Raw genomic sequence first — 21,377 nt, 5'->3', positions numbered from 1 at the left:
GCGATTCTTTAAAACATCCACGTCTGAGGAATATAGTGTCGTAAGTATAAAAAATAATTTTATACATGATATCACAATTTAAGCAAGAAACTGGTCGTTTTTTTATATGACAAATAACATCACCGGTAATTAAATTAAAATTTCTTATGAAATACATTCCGTACAAATTTGGTATAAACAAATATCATAGGTGCAGCGCACTCAGACAGCTAGAGCACTCCCAAGGTTATCAGGTCTACCACAGATGCCACATGTGCTCATATATATAATTCACCTTTGGGAATTTGGGATTCATTTCGGACTAGCTATTGGGAAGTACGGGTGCCAATCATTCGGAGAAGTGGATTTTTAGCACGGAATTTGAGAGACGCACTAACTAAAGTGTGCCTTTGTCTTATTTTTTTAAATGAGTTTTTAAAGGTTAGTGAATTATTTCACCCGTCGCGAAATTTAACCTTATTTTGGAAACAACGAAAACTCCAAAAACATGTTCTTATTGCGTTCAGTGCACGGAACTTATCATGATAAATAAATACATAAATATACCGCTCAGACTAGAAGCAGCACACAACATAACAGGATCACTAGACCCACCAGCCTAATGATGAGGGAATTAAAACAAACTTGCGGCCACCGAAATCAAATCTCCCGAAATAATTCCAAGTCTAAGAGGATTGATTAACCCAATCACTTTGATGCGCAAACAAAACAAAGTAATCTCTGCTTCATTTTGAGTATGTAAGAGCCTTTATTTTATATTTATTAATCACTTCATTTCTGAAATATACAACGCGGAAAATCAAAGGAGCGGTGGTATTAGATTTTAAAACAATAATATAAACGACCATAATTATCAGAAAGTTGGAGAATTTGTGTGTACATACGCTTCTCAATAAAATCTAAATAAATGGGGTATTTCTGGACGGATCTGAAAACTAAAAACTGTTTTCGAAAGGTGATGAAATACGCTTTCAAAACAAACATATGATTTTTTAAATATTCATTTTTTTAAATCAAACATAATAAGTTTTTAAAATGGCTCACGTTACGTTTAGCCGTCTAAACACTGAACTAAAATTACAAATGTACTTTTAATTTTTTTTCTCTTTTTGTCGATTCATATAAAAATAATTAATAACAAAATTACATAAGTTCATATTTTTTTCTCAAATCGCGGTCGTTATCTTTGGTTTTAAGTTCTATATTTGAATATAAAGCTTGGTGTTTTCTCTTTCTAACGCCGTTTAGTTTAAATGTCTAACTATGACGTTAAGGGAAACAACGATTTCTATGAGACAATATGAGCTGTTCCGAAAAGCGAGCAAATTAATTCTACGGGAGAATTATTTTTCTCCAATTATTTTATTTTTTTATATCATTTCAAATGGCTCTGACTCTTCATTTCAATATTTAATTTATTGAAGTTGAATTCAACAGCAGCACCAAGATCTGGTTGGCCTAGAAATCATGGTGGCTCAGTTAGTAGCACATGTTTCTCATTATGTTGGACATTCGCCGAATTAACTTGTAACAATATTGATTATTGTTTATGGGTGGTTGCCGCCGCTTCCCCGTCAATGCCCTCAGCTGAGCGCGGACAGACCGACATGCGCAAAGGAATGCGCGGGCGTCGGTCGTTGAGAAGTGCGCATGCACCCAGACCTCGTAAAGGCAACCTAACCTCACAAAACCGGGACGATAAAATTCAACCACGAAGTTTAAGTAGACGGAGCATTACTACACCGTCTTATAGCGCTCGTTAAAACTTTTTGACCGGGTGCTCCGTTACTCTAATTTCTCAGGGGATGGAAAGAGAAAGACAAAACAATCTATAAGCTGGCTCTACACTCGCGCGCGAAGTCGCGCCGTGAATTCACGCCGTGAATATACGCCGCGATCCGCGCGTGAACTGTGTTCATCCACACTCGCAAAGTTTCAGTCTTGTTCGCCGCAAACCCTTTGTCGCGGGCCAAAAAACCGACAAAAATCGGGGAATGGCGCGAAGCGCGAATGCGAAGATTGCGAAGGCGTGAACAAGATCCACACTCGCGTTTCGCGGTCTTCGCGGCCGTTCGCGCCGCGAGTGTAGAGCGCGCTTTTTACATTAAATTGCGCGCAACGTAATTAAATTCAAATCGGCAAACGGTTTTTTAGTTCTTATTTTGAATTAGACCCGAATAGTGATGGAATAGGTATGGAAACCAGAGTTGACCAGAATACATTATTCAAACAGGAATCATTTTTATAACTCATCAAGTCCACACAGGAGGCCCTAGGGATGCTGTGTGGAGGAGCCTTTTGACGAGAGGAAGGAGTGAACCCGCGTTGAAGCCGGCAAATGGTTCCAAAGCCGAGCTATTGAACTCTAGAACGACTCGTAGAAGCGACCCGTTCTCACGTGACAAATGTCAACAATGTACATATTATGTTGGGTGCGCGTTTGGCGTGTGAAGGGATCAATCGCTAGTTCCTCGAAGCATCTTACATTTTAATAACGGTAGAATAGGGACAGCATACCTGCCTGACGCCTGTGCTCTAAAGATTGTAATCCGCTTGTTGTATCCCTCGTAGGTACTAGGTACATAGAACTCGTCTTTGGACAGATTGAATGAATAAATCATGCTAGTACACCTCCCTAATACCTGATTACTTTCCCTAAGTCACAGAAATAAATAAAACATTCTTGAAGAAATTAATGAATAATGAATTCGCAGAAAATTACGTGAAGCGGCCAATGACACGTGGACACTGAATTAGGCCAATAATTAGAATTTTATTACCGCCGCCGTTTTCAATTATTTCAAAAGTACCTACTCAAATAATTTATTTATTTATTTATTTATTTATCAAAAGAAAGTACATATTACATATTGGATGCTTTGCCTGTCCAACTAGGAAAGTTTCCCGTTCTAGGACAGACAAATTGACATGTTTAATAATAATAATAATATTTGGATGATTTGTACAGCGCCGTCTTTATGCGAAATCACCTCAAAGCCTCGGTACTACTAACTATAGACTAGACTAAACTATTATCAATTTACAGATTGCATTGCATCCACCGATTCGATCGCCAATATTATATGTAGAATGAATTTGATTGATGAACGTGATGTTAAAATGTACATATTTTATTATTCTTACTTAATTATATTGTGTGCAGGCAGACAATATAGAGTACTATATTTACTTGGTAGGTCACATGAGATTAACACTGTTTATTGTTGAACTTTTAACTATTGAAAAATAAAATTATTGAATTTTTCAGGTTTCCTAGATACTTTTGAAACACCTTGGAAAGGTAGTAATTATCCATGAAATACCACAGAATATAAATCAACTTGCCGAAATGAAAATTAACAAATTTTGTTTCTACGGAAAAATACAATATAAAATTTATAGGAACTGTGGGTAGGTACCTAATCGCTTGTGTGGATTTGCAAATGCCCAAAGTAACAGCCTTACTAATAAAACATCACTTCACAACCGTTAAACGGTGTTATTGTAACACATTGTATAATTTCTATTTCGAATTACTACTAATAAAAAATGTCTTAAACTGGAGAACTGGCAACATTGCATTTTGTTAGATTTACGCATACGCCATTTGCGTTAGGTTTCTGGCAAAATGAAAGTTCTGATTTGTGATTAAAATTATGTCTATAATTTCAACTATAATGACCAATTCACTATTAATTCAATATATATATACTATTATTTGTATTATTTTTCGTGGGTTTTAATCCAATAATAGTGTCATTTTACGAATAAGGTAAGGTTTCACATGCACGGTCGTTTATCAATTGAATAAAAATGTTACCATGTAAGTGTGTTTCGACCATTATCAATTTAGACTAGCGATTGCATTCGACGATGGTATTTTTTATATTTATTTTATTCTTCAGCTTCCTAACTAAAACAAAATTATAGTTATAGTTTTTATTATCCATCCAGTACATCACTACACAAGCAAAGAAGGAAGAGTCTGTTTAAAGTGATTCACCTGTTCATATATAATATCTATGTCCATTGTAAGAATAAATAAAATCCATTATTCGCATTAAATTTATGACAACGATAACAATAATTAAATATGTACCTACTGCAAAATTAATTCAAGACGATTGATACATATGCAGTGAGTTATATGACTCGAAACAAAAGATTATTTATATTTTATAAATAGTAGAGCAGAACACGTTTCAAAGCGTGTTACCATTACCCACAATGGACTATTTTTTATTTATTTATAGTACTTCATCACTCTCTAGCGGTACTTAAATTTGGGCATGTCACGCATGTGAAGAATTACGTTTGGTCCATCTGCACCATCATTACTCTAGGTGTAAGACAGTTTTTCGAAAGGATAGATTAGGGCAGTGTTGTACTTTTAAAATAATATTTAATTTTTGTATGTTAGGGACAGCCCAACGAAGACATAAATAATAAATATACATATCTAGCAGTGGTGGTAACTTACTGCAAATGTGATAAGTGGTAAGTTTTGGCTAACAATGGCAAAGCTTCAATTCAGATTCAATATAATCTCTACATTTTTCAACCACACAATTGCATCAAAGAAAACCAACATAATATTGTAATTATTTTGGTAGTAAAGTTGTACTACCATTAAAAATGTACCAACAGATGGCACTGATTACTACATTTGTGTTAGTGTCGATAAAGGCACAGCCTTTATCGACACTAACACAATCGAGTCGTCATTTGAATGAGCGTCACACACACAAAAATGTACATGTTTATATGTCGAAGAAGACAACATTTTTTAATATGACGTGTAATCGTATGCATATTTAGTTCCTGCCTTTAATAGCTGTTAGTAAAGTGAAACCGTTTTAACAAATAGACTATCTACATAATACGTTAAAACTACAACCCAAGAATAAAAAAAACGAAAATACAACTTTCAACACAATTGATGTGACTCATTAGCTCACTACCAAGAAAACCAGTTCATTTAAAATAATTGTAAATTAAAACATAGAGGTATCTAAGTGAGAACAGTAACTTCCTTTATTTCTTTCTACTCCCTCAGAACTGGCGCCAAAAAAGCAGACAGTCTGACTGCAGGTGATAAAGGTAGATTGTTTTTTTTTTGCCAGGTGGGTCCCCCGGAAACGCTAATCTCAAAAGTCATTCATTACACCCATTATTATTAGGCTTCCGAGAATATTTACAACAAGTGATTCCTGTAGCCGGCATATAAGAATACTCACTGACGACGAAACATTAATAACAACATTAAAAATACATTGTTGTGTACAGGAGTGTAACTGTCAATCTTTGGAAAGAGTAGACAACATCAAATACCTGGGTTTAATTGTTGATAAAATTTTAAAATGGAACAATCACATTACTATATTAAGAAACAAAATAAGAAGGCTAGCCTATAATTTTCAAAAATCTAAGAAACATATTGGACAAAATTACACTAAAAACTGTATATTATGCTCTTGTTCAATCAATGCTTTCATATAATGTTGTCTGTTGGGGTTATTGTAACAAGACTACCCTAGAGCCTTTGAATGTTGCGCAAAAATTCATTTTAAAAATAATGTATAAGAGAAATCTTATGCATCCATCAAAGTTATTATATAGTGAAAGCAAAATTATGACAGTAAGGCAGTTGTACATAATACAGGCTCTCTGTAATTTTTTCAACAACACTATTACTGCCAAAAGATCTCAACAAGTGCGCAGCACTAGAATGGGTTCTTCTTTAATGTATCAACCGGTGTATATAAGAACATCCTTCGGACAAAGGAGTTTCTCATATAAAGCTCCTTTGCTATATAATATGCTTGGAGAAAATATAAAAACTATAGGTACGTTAAATTCATTCAAAAAAATGGTCAAAATCTCTGTACTAGCTGAGAGTGATGATTTTGGATCACCCATGTTGTCGCTTACATCATAATTCCGTGTGGAAGCTCTGTTTCGATACAATCCTTATTTACTTGCTGCGCATGTACTTATTTACTTCTAAAATAACTTTTTGTTATTATTATTTACTTATTATTATAAAATTATTATATACTTATTAATGTGTACTTATTATTATGTACTTATTACTATCTACTTAATTCTCGTATTATTATTTACTTTAATTATTATCTAGCTAATTTATTTACTTTCTTACTTTTTATTATATTATTATTGATATTATTTACTTACCTATCGGTTATTATTTACCTATTTTTATTTAGTTATTCTTATTTTTTCAAATAATTTATTGTTCATACTATCCATGTTGTAATTGTTAGTATGGTTACCCTATGCTTGTGTCTGATAAGCCAGCACAGGTACCTTGTACTTTAGTTAACAGGAGAATATTATTGCTACCAACTTACTTACCAATGCTTCTTTTGTTGACATTTTTGTTCGTACATTTGTTACTAAAATTTTGTTTATTTTTGTCTGCCGGTCTCGAAACGACTGTGTCATAAACTTTTCTTTTTTGGGTTTAAATTTAATGTTATCATTATATTAAGTTTACATAATATATGTATTTTTTAAATGATATAATTGTAAAGCTACATATCTTGATACAGGAATACCCTAGTGAGATGTGCAGAGTATGTTTTTATGTTAAAAATGTTTTTTGAATAAATAAATAAATAAACATATCATTCATAGTTACAGGCGAGTACAAAGTAGAGGAGAGGCGTATTTATCGTACCCAGTAAAATTACCGGGTATTTTCATGCAGTACTTTGTACTTGTGACAAATCTCCAAAATACCTGGTTCCTAAGTATTTCTAAATATCACAAGTCTCGAATTACATCGTACTTTAAAATACTACTGACTCTTTTTGGTTTGTTGGAAAGTTGTATGAGGAAAGGGGAAAATTAAGTATTTTAGCCTACGTATATACTAGAAATGCTAGAACATATATCTCAAAGACATCGGAAATTACCGATTATTATATGTTGTGGGGAATTATCTTTCACAGAAATTCTCTAACAACCTCCCCCCCATGGATTCGAATAATTATCGGGGGAATGAATTTTACGCAAAAAATTTGTGGGGAATCGTTGTGGGCAGAAATTATCTGAGTACAGCGAGTACAGGTACAAAAAAATACATTTTAAAAATACCGGTTACAAAGTACTCATAAGTATTTTATACTGGGACTGAGTATTTATTACTCTCCGTCCCCAGTCCCCAGATACTATAATCCCCAGGTAGGTATAAAATACTTGCGAGTATTTTGTAACCGGTATTTTTAACAGGTATTTTTTTGTACCTGTACTCACTGTACCCAGTAACGAAAAGTACTCACAGGACCCACCTCTAGTACAAAGCTTTAATAAAAACTCACCTCTTCAGAAAGTTATAGACTTACTCAAACAATGGACGATAGAAAACCTTGAATAATATTTTCATAGCCCTTGGCATCAATATTCAACAGTGACTTTTTTTTAAAGATGCATAATATTATCATAGAAGGTATATATGTACATTCCTCCTCACCAGGGATTCCTGTTCTGAGGCGGACTGTAGGTTGTTGTTTTAGGGCCAGATGTTTCACAGAATTTGAACAATTCATCAGATTTGAAAATTAAACTTGTTTTATTTCTATTTACGCTCTGTTATTATTTCAGTTGTGTGAAACAACTGGCCAATAATTATACGATAGCAGAACCAAAATAGAATCTTCACAGTGTTAGTGTTACTTTATGATTTTCTTCATATCCTCATCTTCATGTTTGTAGACGTCATCTTCATGTTTGTAGATGTCATCTTCATGTTTGTTGATTTCCTCATCTTTATGTTTGTAAACCTCACATTCATGTTGGTTTACACTAGGTTGTTGTTTTGGTGTTACTTCACAAATTTGTATAATTTGTTTTACTATTTATAATTTTTTTATCTCACCAGTTAAGAGAGTTTATTATAGGTAGTTTTTAGATATTTAAAATGATGTTGATGATATTGAATTTTATAAAAAATCAGCAAAGAATTATCAATATATTTAAATAATAAATCATCTCGTCAGCGAATAAGCAAGCATGAAAATAGATAAAGCTACAAGGTAAAGTCGTGAGGAAATAGATATTTGTGGTTTGACGTTGAAGTGGTGCCATTCGGTGTTTGTGATGCTGAAAATAAACAAATTCAGCTTCGTGTTGGTTGCAGCACGTGGCAGCACTTTAAAAAATTCAAACAGTGAATTATGTAACGCTGTTTTTACCTATTAACTGTCAACTATGCAATTTATAAGCCGCTGAATATTAAGTTTCAAGACTACGCATTACTTAACATTATTTTTAACGTACGTAAACTATAAACTATGTATTATTATAGTTATATGTTATGCCTTCTCTCTCTAGCTGCACGGGTGAGTTCAAACTACTCAGTTCAATTATTCATTCAATCGAAATCCAATCAAAACCAAATTAGAATGTTGCTCGAATCAATTGATTTTCTAAATAACTCTTAATACTTCTACAGGTCACCTATCTAAATTTACATTTAGCAGCATGATTTTCGAAGCAAATATCGTAATAACAAAGCGATTTATGTGCCCTATCCTGTCTTAAAGAATTATGATACTTATTTACGACCTTGAAAAAATAACAATTAATATGGTATTTTGATGTTGTAGCGGAAAATACGTCATAATAACATTAAAAAATTACGAAATATTCAGGAATTTGCGATTTCGGATTATTTTTAAAATTATTAATGAAGATATTGTAGGTATTTACTTTTAGTGTGATAAGACAAATATAACTTTATAAATCACATTTGTTGGCATAAAATCAACACTAAAATGGACTGTTATGAAATGGATTGCTACTATTTCTAAGCGCAGATAGTATCCAAGTTTTTTCCTTATTTACATAATATTGTCATAATAAGCATAAAATAACTAGTCCAAGGTAATAATACATTACTCATTCATTATCTTGTAGATATCATTCGAATCGCTAGTGCGTTATGCAAATCAAACTTTCTGAATCATTAAATGAACTTGGGCTGACAGCTCAACACAAATTAATCATCGTTGAAATTCACAAAGCACCAGTGCAACAAACCCTTTAATCATATTAGTAGATTGGAGAACCATAACATGTTCCTAATTCATGTAAATTAATTGCTGGTGCAACGAAGACTTTATTGCAAATCTACAAAGTTGTAGAACCTACTTGGACACCTAAAGATGCACCAAACAACCCAACATCACGAAAATAAACGGAACGTACAATTATTCAAAAACCATATTCTATTTTGAATCAATCCATTTCTTCCAGTTACGAACTCCAGCTCGATCAGTTTGTACTGACATTTCATCTGGCTGTACTACCGTACCCTACGTCGCTCGTAAGGTATTAATTTAAATCAGCTTTATTATAATAAACATCTTCAAATAGTAGGTCAGTTGGATTTATTTTTTTCTAGATACTTAGGCACACTATACCCACATGACTAATAATGATAGAAAGTGGCAGAAAAGAATCTGAAAGCTTCCTGAATGAAATCGTCTGACTAAAGAAAGATACACTTGAATCAATTGGTGTAAAAATTGAGGAAAATAAAATGACTCTTCATACCATCTTTACCTATGCAGCCCTGATATTTGAGGACTTGAAGGATATAAGTATACAAAGAGGACTGGACTTAGAGAGCAGCTTTCTAGGAGTCTTCTATTGTGCAACAAAACATCTCCGAATTTGCCTACCAATAATGCCGAGGCACCCAAATCCGTCAGCCACCAATAGATGAAACGGAGATGTCGAATAATAGTTATTTTTGTGGTTATATTAGTTTTAATTTGTCATTAAAACTAATATAATTACATCATAATTCTTAGGTGTTTTATGTTACTACAATAATATACGGCAATGCCTAGTTTGGGGTATTTTAATAATAAATAAATGAACAGTTTTCAATCTGCACCTCTTACAGTCCTATTTTCTTATTTACAACTTCGCCATAATGTGTGATAGGTTCGTAGCATTCAAAGATATACGTGATCAAAACACAAGAGGCCTTGGAACCAATTCCCCAACACCGTCCGGCATAGTAAATACTCGACAAATCAATGGAACGGGCAAGATATGAAGAAACATTAATCAAACGATGCAAATCAATTGAAAGGCAATTACAAATGGTCCGAGTGTCAGCTAATGGTACGGATGATTGGTACGCGAAGACGAAACTGTGAAGATGTTAGAACTAAAGGAAGAGGAATAAAAGGAAGAGTTGGAATATGGCAAACGCCAACACAGAAGAGGCCAGTTTTTGGGTGATTGACCTCCAAAAGATACCTACCAACATATGAAGGGAGATAGTCATTAGTTGCGCTGCTCCGCTCGTTCTGGATTCATTTTGTCTTGACGATGTTAAGATAGTTAAAGAAAAACTTTCTTCTTGGATGACATACGAGCATTCTTAGATACTAACAACGACTAAATCAGGTTAAACAACGAATGTTTAACCTGCAGAATTGGTTCTTTATCAATTCAAAATTATAACACATTATTAGCATGGCCCTAAGAATTTTGATATGAATGATATCTGAAATAATCTACAGTTTTATTCAGAGATTGATGACATTTTACACACTCTACCTTCAAAATAAATGGAAGGTGACTGTTCACATTACATTTCTATAAATTCTGTGTAAAACCCTAAATTTTAGAATGTTTTGGTGATATTCGGTTCGGGAGAGAATGTATGGCAAAATTACAAGCAATAAAAAACCGCACATCATGACCCTAGGCAAGCAAGTAATATTCTAAATTAATAATCAACCAGAATATCAGAAACATTAATCACGTAATGAATGATCTTGATTCAATTAATTACAGTACATACGATCATATTTTTTTATACTTAATTACATTTTACCTCGTTCAAGTGGTTTTTTATGTGAAACTACCTTTTCATAGCCTGTAAAGATGTTAAAAATAGACGTTGACGCAAAGAATACATTATCATAATATTTCATACAAAAGCACCTTGTGTTGACTTGTGTAGGCCATAATATGTTACCTGTAACAGAGAAGCTGTGTGGCATCATCGTACGTTTTGTTCCGGCGACATGACACTGTTTATTAAAAAATCGTTATAGAAATATTAGTTTCTCATTACTTGAACTCTATAGTCCGTGATAACGGTGAGTAAATATGTTTGAAAGACCAGTTTTCGTTGGTTTAATGTATTATTTATGCAAATTGAGTACTAAATCGGAACCTTGAGGAGATACTAACCCAATTATAAAAACGTGCCGGGTTCAATCCTATGCTAGCTCTAAGCTAAGTTCTTCATCATTACGCAAGGTGCCCAAGCAACATTTTCCGCCATAATAGAGGTGTCTGGAAGTATAGGAAATTCAAATACTCGGGAATGTTTGCCTCTATTTATTAAATAATTAGTGTTTATACTATAATTGTATTAAGAAGACATAAGTGAAGAAGGCGTGTACAAAAATATTCTGCGCGCAGCCCGGCGTATCGGACGAACCTATGGTCGAATTTGCCCTAGGAGGTCTAGAAAATTAATGTTTCCGCGGGGATTGCCTATAAAAATAAAATCTGGTGCTTACTGCTAATTTTATAGTAAAAATGCGTTTTATAAAAATTTCTAACGTTTTACGTAAAATAATTAAATGGTAAGGTACTGTTTTATTAATCTTAAATATATCCATGGGTATTGGACTGAAATAGATTTAATGGGTACGAATTCGTGAAAATTAATTAAAATTCCTACAAACATCGAAACTGTGATAAAAAGGTGCTCATATATTATAAAATAGCAAAAACGTCAAAAAGTTATACACGTCCATCAACAAAACATTTGAAAGCAGGTTTAAATGAGTACTATGATCTTTAAAATTAACCGTGTACGTTGTCAGAATTTCAAAACTAAATAATCATACCCAGAAGTAGGAAGAGACCACAAAATAAGAATCCCATTATTACGTCCAATCTGTTGGCTGTGTTTTTGAAATATACCAGTATTTGTGAGAATTTGGGTTGTCACGCGTCATCGGGTTGGTTGGCTCGAGAATACCTCAAGGCTCGGTTTAGAGCCTCATTTCGTTGTCAAGGGGATTAGCGTCCCTAGTCGGATCAGATCCCGCCTGTCATTACAGAGAGAAAAGGGATTTCACCTGTAATCTGCTGATTTACATAGAATCCCCGGAAAGTGTATTTTAAAATAGGCTAAAACTAGATTTTATAAGCTACGTGGATTTGGCTACGAGGGTTTTCGAATTGCCAATCGATTCTAAAGATTATAAAACTAAATTATAAAGGATCATCATTTATTCTAAGTTTGTTTGATGTAGCCAATATCAATGAAGCGATAAACCGAGGAGATAGAAGTGTGCGGAAGGGAAATGTGATCAAACAGCGAAATCATCAAATATACCTACTACTTTCAGTTGTGTGTCAGTAATTGTAACTCTGGTTCAATGAACTCGGATATGATTTGATTTTAAGCGTCATTTTCAAAATTCGAACTGATGCGTCTAGAAATCGGATACAAAAATCGAACATGCGATCTGTAGTATAATATTTTTTTTTTGTTTATATCAGAAAATTATTTTATTTCCATATTTGAAATGTTTATTTCTTTCTTAGTGTTAATCTTGACAACTAAGGTTAGATTTCGTGTTTTTCAAGAGTCTACGCGCTTTTTTTATCAAAGCGTTATTTACTAACATAATGTCCTGTGTATTTTCGCAGGTCTGTGCTAGTTCTAAATATATTGGCTGTCTGCGGCGTGGGAGTTTAAAAGTCGGTATCTATGTATAGATCCAACTTCTACTTATTATCTCTTCAGTAGTCAGTGTAGACAGTTGTATGTATTATGTATGCATAGAGAAGGATATTAAATAAACTTTTGGAAGTACATAAGCAGTAATAATTGTGCACGCACGTTCCGAAACAAAATCAAATTTCAAATTGGACAAGTGCTGTGAATAAATGCCACTTTAAAATGTATGTATTTCCATTTAAACACGATTTCAAAGTTCACAGTTGTTGTTTTAAAATGTGTCTGAGATTCAGGTCATGTGGATTAAGCCCTCACATTTGGGTAAGGCATCAAAAATGAGACGTGCAGCGAAATTTAAAACTTTATTTGTCGCAGGACGCACTTCATCTGCGAGTTAATAAAGTTGTGAGTGGGTAGGATACGAGGCGGGAGATGAGGGCGTAGGTCCTCGGAGGCTGCGGAGAGATGGGGAGAGATGGAAAGGGTGGGGAGGTTCGTACGACCGGGTGGGTGTCTGGCAAACCGAATTTCACTCTCTAAACTTGGCTAATTAAAACCTGTTGGTCGGAACTGGCGCGGTATGGAGATATGCGGTGAAGCTTTGTATTACTGCAGAGCCCTCAAGATGCTAGGCCTAAGCTCAACGCTAAAATGATGAAAAGAAACAGGAAACAAAAACCAAAGGAACCTGGATTGGGTAGAACTGATCTGTAAATATAGAATTTTGATTAGACTAGTTTTGTTGTGAAAAATCTTTTGTCGTGGCAAGACGGGACGACGCTTCTGCCAGCTTCGTGACTCGTCGGCTCTTTCCGCCCGGCCGCCAAAACTCTGTGCGGTTTATTTGCTTCTTTTCTCACTAAAATTGGCAATAGATCTATTCTAAATGAAGATGATTTTTTAATTTTCACTCAAATAAAAATGAATTTCAATGTTTCACATCTGCCAGGGGTCGGTCCCTAACAACAATTTTTTTCTGTGGTAAAAATAGAAGTCTTAGAATAAGTATTACCATTATATCCGTAAATCTGTAAAAAAAACCCTCTAATTGCTTTGGAAGTTATAAAATCATAATTTTTTTTCTAATTGTGGCTGGTTGCAAAAAATATATTGATGTCACAAATGGGCTCTGTGTTATCTCTTACTAAATCTGTTTATATTGTATGTGTGTAAAATAAATAAAAAATGAGATAGAAAGAGTTTTACAAGGACTTGTCATTTGGTGACAGATATAGCACTTCGTGACCGGAATGGTTTTCAACACATTTTTTTAAATGCCCGAATGGCGGTTAAAATGGACTGTAAATTAAAATAGAAGTTCATTCAATCGGATTAAAATCATTGGGAAAAGGAAGAGAGATGGGGAAAGCCTTACCTTTTGATGTGGTTAGTTTCTTAAAAATACCATCGCATGGATCACTTAAAATTTATAGGTTTTAATATCACCACGCGACGACATTGGATTTGTGGATGCAACTTATACGATTTTATGGCCTTTTTACGAGAACAATTAATGATCCGAGCAGCTAAATAAGATGCATCATCAACGACGACAATATTTCTAATAAGCATATGACACGTGTGTACAAAAAAAAATTGGTATCACTTGCATAAGGTAGTTTTGTCTTCTTTCTTCACAGATAAGACATTAAGCAACGAGAGGATCAAAGGATGGTGACAATATTTTGAACAGAACATGGGACATAGAATGGTCTCAAAATTGTTTTTGTATTAAACATGAGAAATGACTAAAGCATGAACTTCAAACCTTGTTAAGGGGTACCAGAAAACATTAGGAGGTAAATTGTTTATAAATCAGTGAAATAATATCTGAAAATATTCAGCAAAATTCCGATAGAGTGAGAGAAGGTTTCAAGGGTCCAGTTTCAGAGACGGTTCGAGGATTTAGTATACCAAGCATCGGATCGCGGTAGTTCATCATAATACAGACATTTAGATTCAGCGAATACCTAAACCCATTTCCGTGGAGTTCTCCAACTTTTGATTGTTGGCCCGCTCTAGAACCGGATACCCTCTTGACGATTCCTGGATGTTTGGCGTAGGAAGGAAAAACGGAGTGCCAAGTACATAGTAATTGTTGTTTTGCATAAGTTTGGGCTAACGGCCACCCCGCGGGGGTACTGGAGCTCCGGGGTGGAGAGGGGCACCACCTGCGGCTGCAAAACAAAACTTTTATTGCGTCAGAACAAATTAACTTCAAGAGAACGTTGATTAAAGTAACTATAGTGAGAAAAAGAGCTACAGTAAATAGAGGCGCAGACTCCCCGTGGAGCATTTTGCGTTTTACCGTATTAAGAACAACTTCACGGGGCGTTAGGTGAGTTTGCGAACAATTCAATTGATAACTTATACACACCAGTTCATACTATTATAATAAGAGTTGGCGGTGATTCAAATTTATACAGCGAATAAATGGAAACGTTTATGTTGAAATAATAAAAAAACAAATGGTTTACTTAAATCATCTTCCTATATCGGGAAAACTGTAATATATTTCGCACGGATTCAAATATTTTTGATGGTCTCGTATGGTTTTGGTTTGGTTAATAGGTAAACTGACAGATTTTGCAATTTTCATGATGCATTAAAATTTAGAAAATTTCAGATTTTTTTTTCAATATTACTCCACACTCGAGGCCCAGAGGAAAATAATTTTCCTCAAGGCCTGTGTCATCTTTGGGAATGATGTGTTGTGGGTCTTTTGAGGAGAGAAAGGAGTTCTTGAAAAGACCCATTTAGCCGAGCTGCAGAACTTAAGAGCGTGTCGTAAAATGACCCGTTCTCGTATGACATATGTCAACCGTTTGCAAACTTAAATCTTATACAATGTAGAAAATAGTAGACAGTAGATATATTGGAAAATGAAGTTGAACCATTAACCTTAGATGAACCACTAACCATAGGCATTATAGTAGGTACATAAGTCATAACTTTACTTATGGCAGGAACAGAACTTTTCATGTTTTTTTTTTGTGTATTACACAGTACAGATTATATGCGGCAAAACTTAACATTCGAACGATTGATAAGAGTGCAAGGCTATTTTAGTACTAATTTAGACCCTTCTGCATAATTCTGTACACCAATAAAAAAACAATCTATATTATAAGAGAATGTGAGCAGTGGAGTAAGTTACGCAAAACCTTATTTTTTACAGTGTCAACTTAAAACTATATTTTTTTACATAATTAAATTGTATGCTTTACATTACCTACCACACAAATCTCGTCGTCCCTTGGCTCGGTAACGGTAAAGGTAGAAGCACACAGCACACTGGTTGTACGCTACGTAAGCAATGCATTACGATATCTGAATTAATTTCAATCCATACATTTTCTATGGAAATAGATGCTTTGGAAAAACACTTGTAACACGCAAGGCGAACCCACGCTTCTCTGGGCTGTCCAGATCGGCGTGGGACGTTTAAAGATGGAGGGGGTGGCGTCACGCCTCCAACGAGTTGATTTAATCTGTGAGTGGTATTATCTACGCGTCTACTGTTATGTTTGGTATATCTATTGTTGTTGTTTTTGACAGTTGGCTTTATAAAATAATAAACTAAGTAAGTCGTTCTCAAATTAGCTCTCTCGTCAAATCAACTGACGCGCCTGCTTAAGAACCAAAGACCACCTGTCAGGTGGTCACAATCGTTGCGTGTTTAGAACCAGTGTGCACGTTCACCTCGAAAAGTAGTAATGCTTGCATCGCATTTTACATCGACCTAGTGTGTTTCTACCTTAAGGAATCGACAAAGCCTATTATAAGTAATGGAACACTCTTGTAATCTTTGCAGCCCGTTAACATATAGACAGTGGATAAATTATTTAAAAGGTTGTGGGTCACTGGTCAATAGCTTATATTTTTTGTAGGTACCGTCATCTTGGCCAATTTTGTCAATGTGTAAAAATGAACACGCAAAAAAACTCTCATCAAATTCAAATCAGCGGCAAAAAGACATAAGCTAGACAATGAACGGAGCCGAGAGGAGCCAGGCGGTTTCCCTGGAGATAGTTGGTGGTTGATGGGCTTCCGTGATGATGCGGTGCCAATTAGTGGCGGAGTCTCGTCCCCTCGGCTTCTCTCCACCCACCACCACCACCACCCCACCGGGGGGCGAGATCTAGATTTCTGTGGTCTACAGTATCGTATCGAATCCGGCTACCAGAATCGAACTCTCAATTATAGTACGTAGTGTCCGTAAAAATCGAGACAACAATGAAAACCTTCGTCAAAAACAAATTGGAACACCCCTGGATTAACAGCGAAACCGTTAAATTTATAGTGCCACGAGATTTTTATACATCATCACAGGAAGAGTTTTATATTACATCATCACAGATCTGTGAAAAATTACGGGATATTATAATTGAATTTTAAAAATAACGAAATCTGACTTTAATTGTTATTTAAAAGACCCTTAGAAATTTAAACAGAAGAAATTAATAAATATTTCAAATAAAGAATTAAAATTAATAAGTAACTGCTGCTCCAGCCTCATTTTCGAAAAAGTAAGGTCCAATGACTCCGCCGGACCATAAACCGCACCAAACAGTCACACGTTGAGGATAGAGAGGCTTTTCAACAATAACTCTTGGGTTTTCCGAACCCCAGATGAGACAATTTTACTTGTTGACGAAGCCACCGAGGTGGAAATGGGCCTCATCACTCAAGATGATTTGCATTTGATTCACTCAAGTGAATTTTAATAATTTCAATGCGTTGTTGAAGCGTGTATCGTTCCATTTTTATTAATGGCGTAGTTTCTAATTGTCAAATGTTAAAAAATGACAGCTTCAAAAGTAAAATCTACGGAAATAGCGGGCTATTCAAAATAACACCTCTTATTGGAAAACCCTGTACTTCCCCCGCTCCCCGACCTTGACTCTTTCATTACCTTCCTAATTTGAGTAAACAGTGCAGCACGTGACGCGATTGCGGCCACACGCATACTAGGACGTGCCCTATGACTATCTCGCTGTCCGCTTGACGAAACTTTAGTTATAACAACAATTTTTATTTTTAAGGTACGTACATTCATATATTCTAATATTTATTGTTAATGTTGGCGAATCTTCTACAATAGAAGCTCCGGTTCTATCTACGTCAAACGTGCCTAAAATTTGCTACCTGTGTCCATTCAAGGCCCAGAGGATGACCAAACACCGTTGCACCAGATGTAGAAAGGCTATTTGTGGTCCACATAATGTTGACATGTGTGGTCACTGCGTAGACTGATATTTTGATATTAATTTGTACTTAATGTGTTCATTATAAACCTTACTTTTGTGCCATGTAACAATTTCCTATCTTAATTAAATATTTTTGATTTATTGATAATGTTTTATTGCGTAGTCCACTCGACCTAAGTGTAGTTACAATAAAACAATGAAAACAGTTTAGTTATCTAGGGTTAACGCTACATAACATATTAGCAGTAATTATTTTCCGTGCAAGATATAGTCTGATCCCTAAAACGGAACAAATAAAAAAAAATTATAAAACGACATTTTTTTAGAATATCTCATACAAGTTAACAGGCCGATTTTATTTAGTGTCCAGGCCTTGTGATCTAGGTGGTTTTGATTCAACACGCTTGATCAATGGCTGGATCCACATCCTTGAAATGATCTGCCATTTACACTGAGGTCAGAAACTCGCTATGAAAACATAAAAAGTCAATTAAAAACATGGTTTTTTTTAAAGGTCTACCAATGTAAAGCGCTATTTAGTTGATTGAATCACTAAACAGGTCTGCCTCAATACGGAAATCAATCATATTCTCAGGGCAATTATTCTAGTTCAGCAAATAATTAAATAAAATTGTAGCCAAAATATCCATACAAAATTTGATTAGGTAAGTTGGAAAAATGCTAATGATAATATTTACTATTAAAGAAGAAGATAAAACTAATACATCTAAACGAAACGTGAAACAGAAAATTTAAAAAGGTAACGGTCTCAACTGGGACCTTTGATCTTTTTGAATAATTACAAAGTTTAAATAATTGGTTTGTAACCTAGATAATGTCTCGGATAAACAATTCCGATTTTTATTTATATGGGACACTTATTGACTTTTTCTAAAAGAGACAGTTGCCAAAAATATAGTTAATATATAAAAATTAGTTGCAAGAATTTGAAATATGAGATCAGCAAATTGGCGTAAAATAAATAAATCCCAATGGCCGTGTGGTTAGAGGCATTTTCCCGGTTGAGACCGATACCTTTTTTTCTGTGTCTTGTTCTGTTTCATGTTTTGTTTAGATTTATTAGGACTATTTTTTTCTTCATTGATATCTAATGAATTTTTTTTATATCTAATGATTTATTTATTTGTAAGAAACAAACAGCTTTTACATAATATACAATGATAGATATAAATATACAAGTTAACTGAAGTCAAGCCACAGAATTATATATTACATTTGTGGGCATGACCTTCAAAAGTTATTCCAATAAAAATTGATTATATACTCGTATATACTTTCAGACTAACAAAGTTGATAAGGTTGTTTACGCCGTATTTAATTTGAAAAAAATTGGTTGCAATTTTACATTCAAATTGTTACCGTCGGTAAACCACTTCATAACACAACCATTACCTTCCAATTACAACAATTGGAATGTTATTGTACAATTATTATCACAGTGCAGCGGTTATTATTAATTTTAATAAACCAGTGTATGATAATTTATATTCGTAAAATAATAATAATAATATACTCGTACACGAATGGTAAAAATATAAAAACGGAGGTATTGCAACGGAGTTCTCAGCGGTAAGCCGTCAGTTAGTTAGTATAAAACCACAGATTTGGGGTCCATAGACAAAGTTTTAGCGAAAACAACTTGACTAAGTGTTTTCTAAATGAAATTACGGAGCGAATAAACAGAAATCCCAGCTAATGACTGTCCAAATTGAATTAATAAATTAATAAAGGTGTTGAAAACTTCCACAAATATAAGTATACCGCTGATATAGTGATTTATTTTTGGGGTATTATGCCGTTTTGCGCTACATTTTCTTTAGCCAACGTTTCGGACAGCATTACACTGTCCATCATCAGTGCAGATGTGTGACATTACACTAACTTTAATACTTTTGCCCGTGAAAATCTCAAATCATATTATACCGCTGAACCATAGAGCTATTAGATAATTAGAGACGCTATTCCGAACTAAAATCTCACCGAAATGAGTTCCGCTATTAGAACGCGGTAATCGGCGAAGGTAGACCGGGTTTTATAGTTTTCGGTCGTTCAGAGTCAGAGCCTTGGGAGAGTTGGAGGCCAAATCGGACTTATTGGACGTACAAAAGTGGAACCGTGGAATAAAAAAGAAAACTGGGAGTGCATTCCATGTTTTATACTATTTAGAGATTACTTATTCTATGAATGTAACCTATTTTTTTGCTTCATGTCTTATCTAAATATTTAATATATAGACGGTTGTCACCGCTCTTTCTCGAAAACGACGCATTTATACAAAAGGGTACCTAACCAGGTAACAGAGTACAATGACAAAACAGAACATGATAAAAATAAGTTAGGTTAGGTTGGTATTGTCACGAAAGAGGGATTACAACGAAGCTCTCAGTGCATGATAATATTGAGACCAAAACGTCTTGCCTTCATTAGACGTGATTCTGTTAACTTGTCCCCGAACAAGCGGCATACATTATTATCGGTTTACCGTCTCCCCCGGGACTTGTTGGAAGATGAGGAGCGAGGGTGGTTTCCACACCCCCTAGTCCCCTGAGGGGAGAGGAGACAGGGCAGAAGTGTACACATTAATGAAGTGGTCAGGTAACATCTCGGGGCGGTAATCAACATCTTCGACGCACAGTCACGGCCTAATTTCTGACACCTGTTTACTCGACGATTATATTCATTTGTAGTATTATAAAATAATGATAAAATTAAAATGAACATAAAATGTACAGAACTCAGCATCCCTCTTTATAACTAACTAACTAACCATCACGCCGTTTCCCCGCAGGGGTAGGCAGAGAGGACGGACCGCCAAACAACTTGGTCTTGGCACACACTTCTTGCCTCATTCACATTCATACAAATAATCAAATTACCGTAAAAATATTTTATCTGAGTAATTAAAAATATAATTAAATTTTGTTGAACATGTTACGTTAATTCCTCAAAATGACAATTGAACACACCTTTAAAAAGTGATATAAAGTCATTAAAAGTGATAAAACAAAAACTAGGTTAGAAATTTAACTATTTAACCTAGTTTTTGTTTCAACGGTTACAATTATAACTATCTAACCTAGTTTTTGATCATCGGTTACAAATGTAACTATTTAACCTAGTTTTTGTTTCATCGCTTTTCATAACTTTATAACACTTTTTTATAGGTGTGTTGAATTGTCATGTTGATGAGTTATCCGGTCACCAAAGCTTACTGATATAAAATATTGCAAATTTATTAAAAATCTCTTCAAATTATTCGTAATCCGGTTAAAAACGGGACTGCAGGCCTTTTAACGAATTAATCGAAAGGTTTTCTAATAAACTATCAGTAAAAAGCGAATTTGTTATGGCGATGTCGGAACAAGTGTTCATACAAATTCTAATATTTTCGTATT

The 21,377-nt window shown here is 34.6% G+C and overlaps 1 protein-coding gene across 1 annotated transcript in view; it reads right to left on the bottom strand.

The window, feature by feature from the left end:
• LOC149419555 (uncharacterized) overlaps window positions 1-21,377 on the bottom strand; it is a 278,820-nt gene that overhangs the window by 224,599 nt on the left and 32,844 nt on the right. The window lies entirely within an intron of this gene.

This window comes from Hesperophylax consimilis, chromosome 12 (assembly GCF_061612785.1).
Source record: "Hesperophylax consimilis isolate HC1 chromosome 12, BYU_Hcon_1.0, whole genome shotgun sequence".
Classification (NCBI taxonomy): domain Eukaryota; kingdom Metazoa; phylum Arthropoda; class Insecta; order Trichoptera; family Limnephilidae; genus Hesperophylax; species Hesperophylax consimilis.
Note: the sequence above shows the minus strand (reverse complement) of the source record. Positions and strands in the feature narration are given on the sequence as shown.